The sequence below is a fragment of the Triticum aestivum genome, chromosome 1A (assembly GCF_018294505.1).
Source record: "Triticum aestivum cultivar Chinese Spring chromosome 1A, IWGSC CS RefSeq v2.1, whole genome shotgun sequence".
Classification (NCBI taxonomy): domain Eukaryota; kingdom Viridiplantae; phylum Streptophyta; class Magnoliopsida; order Poales; family Poaceae; genus Triticum; species Triticum aestivum.
In genome coordinates this window covers 541,430,059-541,438,790 of record NC_057794.1, presented here as the reverse complement: position 1 = coordinate 541,438,790, position 8,732 = coordinate 541,430,059, and positions in this window count along the sequence as shown.

Sequence of the window (8,732 nt, the reverse complement as noted above, 5' to 3'; positions counted from 1 at the left end):
GCTAGGGTTACTCTTCGTCTTCCATCGGTATCGGCGCGTAGCCTTTGAGCCACATATGCACGGTGGATCGCAGCATTTGCCGGCGCGTAGCCTTTGAGCCACAAATGCACCATTACCAAAGAAGTCCTTTACTCTGCTTTATATATAATGCAACGAGTCTCATACATCTAAACCATACAACATGACACCCAAAAGCATAGACCCAAAGCAAGATACAAAGGTGTCGAAGATCAGCTAAGCCAACTTGAAGCGAACAACAGATGTACAACAAGCCCCACTTCAAAGATGACAGAGCCCTCCACCGAGAACAAGCCAACGTGAAGAACTAAACTGACCGTCGATGAACCGTGAACTCCAAGGTAGTGCCTTCAGGAAGGACACGACACTGGAGCGCCGCCACCAGCCGGCCCAAAAGGATCAAGATTTTCATCCGGAGCAACACGAAGGATCCGGAGAGACTGCTACAGAGCCTACAAGAAGGGGACGATTCCCTCGGATGCCTCCACTGTCGGCTTGATTACGGTCAGACAAGGTATTCACCCCAGCATATCACTCTGAAAGTGCGTTATATCGACTAAGGGGGGGGGGGGTGAATAGGCGATTTTTATGAATTCTTCACTGAGGAATTTGTGGGTGAGGAAATTCCTGAGTGAAGAACTACTTGCAGCGGAATAAGTACTCAGAAGTAAACATAACATAACATGAGCATGGTCTTCATGATGAAATGAAAACAAGCACACAGTACAGAAAGCGTAAACCCATGATAAACGGAATGAAGACAAACAGACTAAAGAAATTGAGCTGAGGAAATAGAGAAAGTCTTCAGTCAAAGTCTTCAAACAGATATGAACAAGCACACAACACAGAGATGAGGAAATAGAAGGGTTGAGGAATTGGAACCAGTTAGCTCGGTGATACGTCCATTTTGCATCATGCTTTTATATCAATATTTATTGCATTATGGGCTGTTATTACACATTATGTCACAATACTTATGCCTATTCTCTCTTATTTTACAAGGTTTACATAAAGAGGGAGAATGCCGGCAGCTGGGATTCTGAGCTGGAAAAGGAGCAAATATTAGAGACCTATTCTGCACAGCTCCAAAAGTCATGAAACTTCACGGAAGATGTTTTCCAAATATATAAAAAATACTGAGAGCAAGAACTTCACCAGGGGGGCCACACCCTGCCCACGAGGGTGGGGGCGCACCCTACCCCCCTGGGCGCGCCCCCTACCTCGTGGGCCCCCTGGTGAACCTCCGGTGGCCATCTTCTGCTATATGGAGTCTTTCGATGGAAAAAAATCATAAGCCATCTTCTCGGACGAAACTCCGCCGCCACGAGGCGGAACCTTGGCGGAACCAATCTAGGGCTCCGGCGGAGCTGTTCTGCCGGGGAAACTTCCCTCCCGGAGGGGGAAATCATCACCATCGTCATCACCAATGCTCCTCTCATCGGGATAGGGCACTCTCCATCAACATCTTCATCAGCACCATCTCATCTCAAAACCATAGTTCATCTCTTGTATCCAATTCTTGTCTCCAAGTCCGGAATTGGTGCTAGTAGGTTGCTAGTAGTGTTAATTACTCCTTGTAGTTGATGCTAGTTGGTTTAGTTGGTGGAAGATCATATGTTCAGATCCTATATTCATATTAATAACCCTCTGATTATGAACATGTTTATGCTTTGTGAGTAGTTACTTTTGTTCCCGAGGACATGGGAGAAGTCTTGCTATTAGTAGTCATGTGAATTTGGTATTCGTTCGATATTTTGATGAGATGTATGTTGTCTCTCCTCTAGTGCTGTTATGTGAACGTCGACTACATGACACTTCACCATTATTTGGGCCTAGAGGAAGGCATTGGGAAGTAATAAGTAGATGATGGGTTGCTAGAGTGACAGAAGCTTAAACCCTAGTTTATGCGTTGCTTCGTAAGGGGCTGATTTGGATCCATATGTTTCATGCTATGGTTAGGTTTACCTTAATACTTTTGTTGTAGTTGCGGATGCTTGCAATAGAGGTTAATCATAAGTGGGATGCTTGTCCAAGTAAGGGTAGCACCCAAGCACCGGTCCACCCACATACCAAATTATCAAAGTACCGAATGCGAATCATATGAACGTGATGAAAACTAGCTTGAAGATATTCCCATGTGTCCTCGGGAGCGCTTTACATCATATAAGAGTTTGTCCAGGCTTGTCCTTTGCTACAAAAGGATTGGGCCACCTTGTTGCACTTTATTTACTTTTTGTTACTTGTTGCTCGTTACAATTATCCTATCACAAAACTATCTGTTACCACTTATTTCAGTACTTGCAGAGAATACCTTGCTGGAAACCGCTTATCATTTCCTTCTGATCCTTGTTGGTTCGACACTCTTACTTATCAAAAGGACTATGATAGATCCCCTATACTTGTGGGTCATCAAGACTCTTTTGTAGCGCCGTTGCTGGGGAGTGAAGCGCCTTTGGTAGGTGGAATTTGGTAAGGAAAAACTTATATAGTGTGCTGAAATTTACTGTCACTTGTCACCATGGAAGGTAATCCTCTGAGGGGCTTGTTCGGGGTATCTTCACCCCGACCAGTAGAGTAAAGAGTTGCTCCTCAACCTATTTAACCTACTAAAAATGAAAATGAAAATGCTTGCTTTGAAGTTCCTGCGGGTATGATAGAAAAACGGCTAGCTAATCCTTTTTTAGGAGATGGAACAAAACATCCTGATGAACATCTGATATATGTGGATGAAGTTTGTGGATTATTTAAGCTTGCAGGTGTACTCGGAGATGTTGTTAAGAAGAAGGTCTTCCATTTATCTTTGGGGGGGGGATGCATCGACATGGTATAGGCTATGTGATGGTATGAGGTCTTGGAATTACAAACAATTGAAATTGGAATTTCATCAGAAGTTTTATCTTATGCATCTTGTTCGTCGTGATCGCAATTACATATATAATTTTTGACCTCGCGAAGGACAAAGCATCGCTCAAGCTTGGGGGAGGCTTAAATCAATGTTATATTCATGCCCCAATCATGAGCTCTCAAGAGAAATGATTATTCAAAAATTTTATGCTCGGCTTTCTGGTAACAATCGCACCATGCTTGATACTTCTTGTGCTGGCTCTTTTATGATGAACACTATTGAATTCAAATGGGATTTATTGGAAAGAATTAAACGCAACTCTGAAGATTGGGACCTCGACAATGGTAAGGAGTCAGGTATGACACCTAGTTTTGATTGTGTTAAATCTTTTATGGCCTGGAAACAGCCTCTTACAGAAATGTAGGGAAAGGCTGCGTACAATAGACCCAAAGTGGTCGGACCCTTCCCCAGACCCTGCGCAAGCGGGAGCTACATGCACTGGGGCTTCCCTTTAAATATTTTATGGATACCGATATTTTTTTGTAAATTTAGCACTAAATATGGACTTGACTCTGAGATAGTAGCTTCTTTATGTGAATCTTTTGCTGCCTACGTTGATATCCCCAAGGAGAAGTGGTTTAAAATCATCCTCCCATAGAAGTAAAAGTAGCTGCACCTATTAAAGTTGAAGAAAAGATTGTCATTTATAATGATCCTATTGTTCCTACTTCTTATGTTGATAAACCACCTTTCCCTGTTAGGATAAAGGATCATGCTAAAGCTTCAACTGTAGTTCGTAAAAGCAATATTAAAACACATACACCTCCTGAGCAAGTTAAAGTTGAACCTAATATTGCTATTGTTAAAGATCTCTTGTCTGATAATATTGATGGGCATGTTATTTATTTCTGTGATGAAACTGCTAGAATTGCTAAACCCTGTGCTAAAGATAAACCTAGACCTGTGGTAGGCATGCCTATTTATTTCTGTTAAAATAGGAGATCATTGTTATCATGGCTTATGTGATATGGGTGCCAGTGCTAGCGCAATACCTCATTCCTTATACAAAGAAAGTATGCATGAGATTGCACCTGCTGAAATAGAAGATATTGATGTCACAATTAAACTTGCCAATAGAGATACTATTTCACCAATGGGAATTGTTAGAGATGTTGAAGTCTTGTGTGGGAAAACTAAATATCCTGCTGATTTTCTTGTTCTTGGTTCCCCACAAGATAGCTTTTGCCCCATTATATTTGGTAGACCCTTCTTAAACACTGTTAATGCTACCATAGATTGCAAAAGAGATGTTGTTACTATCGGTTTAGATGATATGACTCATGAATTTAATTTCTCTAAATTTAGTAGACAACACCGTGAAGAAGAATTACCTAGTAAGGATGAAATTATTGGTCTTGCTTCTATTGTCGTACCTCCTAGTGATCCTTTAGAACAATATTTGCTAGACCATGAAAATGACATGTTTATGAATGAAAGAAGGGAATTAGATGAAGTATTCTTTAAACAGGAACCTATTCTGAAAAATAATTTACCTGTTGAAATCCTAGGGGATCCTCCTCCACCCAAGGGTGATCCCGTGTTTGAGCTTAAACCGTTACCTGATAATCTTAAATATGCTTATCTTGATGAGAAAAAGATATATCATGTTATTATTAGTGCTAACCTTTCAGAACATGAAGAAGAGAGATTATTGAAAACTCTGAAGAAGCACCGTGCTGCTATTGGGTATACTCTTGATGATCTTAAGGGCATTAGTCCCACTCTATGTCAACATAAAATTAATTTGGAAGAAGATGCTAAACCAGTTCGTGATTATCAACGCCGGCTGAATCCTAAAATGAAAGAAGTGGTAAGAAAGGAGATACTAAAGCTCCTTGAGGAAGGTATAATTTATCCCGTTGCTGATAGTCAGTGGGTAAGCCCTATCCATTGTGTCCCTAAGAAGGGTGGTATTACTATTGTTCCTAATGATAAAGGTGAATTGATTCCTCAAAGAATTATTACAGGTTATAGGATGGTAATTGATTTCCGCAAATTAAATAAGGCTACTAAAAAAGATCATTACCCCTTACCTTTTATCGGTCAAATGCTAGAAAGATTGTCCAAACATACACATTTTTGCTTTCTAGATGGTTATTCTGGTTTCTCTCAAATACCCGTGTCAGCCAAAGATCAATCAAAGACTACTTTTACATGCCCTTTTGGTACTTTTGCTTATAGACGTATGCCTTTTGGTTTATGTAATGCACCTGCTACCTTTCAAAGATGCATGATGGCTATATTCTCTGACTTTTGTGAAAAGATTTTTGTGAGGTTTTCATGGACGACTTTTCCATCTATGGATCTTCTTTTGATGATTGCTTGAGCAACCTTGATCGAGTTTTGCAGAGATGTGAAGAAAATAATCTTGTCTTGAATTGGGAAAAGTGCCACTTTATGGTTAATGAAGGTATTGTCTTGGGGCATAAAGTTTCTGAAAGAGGTATCAAAGTTGATAAAGCCAAGGTTGATGCTATTGAAAAGATGCCATGTCCCAAGGACATCAAAGGTATAAGAAGTTTCCTTGGTCATGCCGGATTTTATAGGAGGTTCATTAAGGACTTCTCAAAAATTTCTCGGCCTCTGACTAATTTATTACAAAAAGATATACCATTTGTTTTTGATGATGATTGTGTAGAAGCATTTGAAATACTTAAGAAAGCATTGATTTCTGCACTTATTGTTCAGCCACCTGATCGGAATTTACCCTTTGAAATTATGTGTGATGCTAGTGATTATGTTGTAGGTGTTGTTCTAGGTCAAAGAGTTGATAAGAAACTAAATGTTATTCAATATGCTAGTAAAACCCTTGACAATGCTCAAAGAAATTATGCTACCACTGAAAAAGAATTCTTAGTAGTTGTATTTGCTTGTGATAAGTTCAGACCTTATATTGTTGATTCTAAAGTAATTATTCACACTGATCATGCTGCTATTAAATATCTTATGGAAAAGAAAGATGCTAAACCTAGACTTATTAGATGAGTTCTCTTGCTACAAGAATTTGATTTGCATATTGTTGATAGAAAAGGATCTGAGAACCCCGTTGCAGACAACTTGTCTAGGTTAGAAAATGTGCTTGATGACCCACTACCTACTGATGATAGCTTTCCTGATGAGCAATTAAATGTCATAAATGCTTCTCATACTGCTCCATGGTATGCTGATTATGCCAATTACATTGTTGCTAAGTTTATACCACCTAGTTTCACATACCAGCAAAAGAAAAAGTTCTTCTATGATTTGAGAAATTACTTTTGGGATGACCCACATCTTTATAAAGGAGTAGATGGTGTTATTAGACGTTGTGTACCTGAGCATGAACAGGAACAGATCTTACGCAAGTGTCACTCCGAAGCTTATGGAGGACACCATGCTGGAGATAGAACTGCACATAAGGTACCGCAATCCGGTATTTATTGGCCTACTCTCTTCAAGGATGCCCGTAAGTTTGTCTTATCTTGTGATGAATGTCAAAGAATTGGTAATATTAGTAGACGTCAAGAAATGCCTATGAACTATTCACTTGTTATTGAACCATTTGATGTTTGGGGCTTTGACTATATGGGACCTTTTCCTTCCTCTAATGGTTACTGATACGTCTCCGTCGTATCTACTTTTCCAAACACTTTTGCCCTTGTTTTGGATTCTAACTTGTATGATTTGAATGGAACTAACCCGGACTGATGCTGTTTTCAGCAGAATTGCCATGATGTTGTTTTATGTGCAGAAAACAAAAGTTCTCGGAATGACCTGAAACTCCACGGAATATCTTACAATAAATAATAAAAAATCCTCACCAAAGATGAAGACCAAGGAGCCCACACCCTTGCCACGAGGGTGGGGGGCGCGCCCCCTACCTCACGGGCCCCCTGGAGACCTCCCGACTCGAACTCGAACTCTATATAACTGCTTTCGGGGAGAAAAAAAATAGAAGAGAAGAAATCATCACGTTTTACGATACGGAGCCGCCGCCAAGCCCTAAAACCTCTCAGGAGGGCTGATCTGGAGTCCGTTCGGGGCTCCGGCGAGGGGGATTCGTCGCCGTCGCCATCATCAACCATCCTCCATCACCAATTTCATGATGCTCACCGCCGTGCGTGAGTAATTCCATCGTAGGCTTGCTGGACGGTGATGGGTTGGATGAGATTTATCATGTAATCGAGTTAGTTTTGTTAGGGTTTGATCCCTAGTATCCACTATGTTCTGAGATTGATGTTGCTATGACTTTGCTATGCTTAATGCTTGTCACTAGGGCCCGAGTGCCATGATTTCAGATCTGAACCTATTATGTTTTCACCAATATATGAGAGTTCTAGATCCTATCTTGCAAGTCTATAGTCACCTATTATGTGTTATGATCCGTTAACCCCAAAGTGACAATAATCGAGATACTTACCGGTGATGACCGTAGTTTGAGGAGTTCATGTATTCACTATGTGCTAATGCTTTGTTCTGGTTCTCTATTAAAAGGAGGCCTTAATATCCCTTAGTTTCCATTAGGACCCCGCTGCCACGGGAGGGTAGGACAAAAGATGTCATGCAAGTTCTTTTCCATAAGCACGTATGACTATATTCGGAAGACATGCCTACATTACATTGACGAATTGGAGCTAGTTCTGTGTCACCCTATGTTATGACTGTTACATGATGAACCCCATCCGCCATAATTATCCATCATTGATCCAATGCCCACGAGCTTTCCATATACTGGTTTACGGTTATTTACTTTCCCGTTGCTATTGTTACAATCACTACAAAATACCAAAAACATTACTTTGCTTTCGTTACTCTTTTGTTACCGTTACCATCACTATCATATTACTTTGCTACTAAACACTTTGCTGCATATACTAAGTTTCCAGGTGTGGTTGAATTGACAGCTTAGCTGCTAATACTTGAGAATATTCTTTGGCTCCCCTTGTGTCGAATCAATAAATTTGGGTTGAATACTCTACCCTCGAAAGCTGTTGCGATCCCCTATACTTGTGGGTTATCAAGACTAATTTCTGGCGCCGTTGTCGGGGAGCATAGCTCTATTCTTTGAGTCACTTGGGATTTATATCTGCTGGACACTATGAATAATTTGAAAGACGATAAGACAACAATTTATCCCTCAACTATGAGGGGAGGTAAGGAACTGCCATCTACCTCTGCACTTGATTCACCTTCTGTTTTGAGTAAGCTTGCGACACCCACACCTGCTTCTGCTATTCGTTCTGATATGTCGCATGTTATTGATGATGCTACTTCTGCTATACATGATACTTATGATGAAACTGCCTCTATGCCTGATACTACTATGCCACTTAGTGATTTTCTCGAGGAACGACTTGCTAGGGCTAGAGAGATTGAAAATATTGAATCTGATTATGAGGATGAAAGTGATGATGAAGAATCACTTGTTATTCCTGAGGGTTATTTATTTGATCAAGAAGCTTCTTTAGCTATTTTAGCTTGCAAAGATAGATATGAACTCAAAAGGTTATTAGCTAAATGGAATAAGCAATCTCTAAATGCTAGGATGAGACCTGATCCTGCTTTTGCTACTTCACCTATCTGTGTTACTGATAAGGATTATGAATTCTCTGTTGATCCTGATATAATTACTTTGGTTGAATCTGATCCTTTTCATGGCTATGAATCTGAAACTGTTGTGGCACATCTTACTAAATTAAATGATATAGCCACCCTGTTCACTAGTGATGAGAGATCTCGCTACTTTTATATCCTTAAAATATTTCCGTTCTCATTAAAGGGTGATGCTAAGATATGGTTTAATTCTCTTGATCCTGGTTGTGTGCGTAGT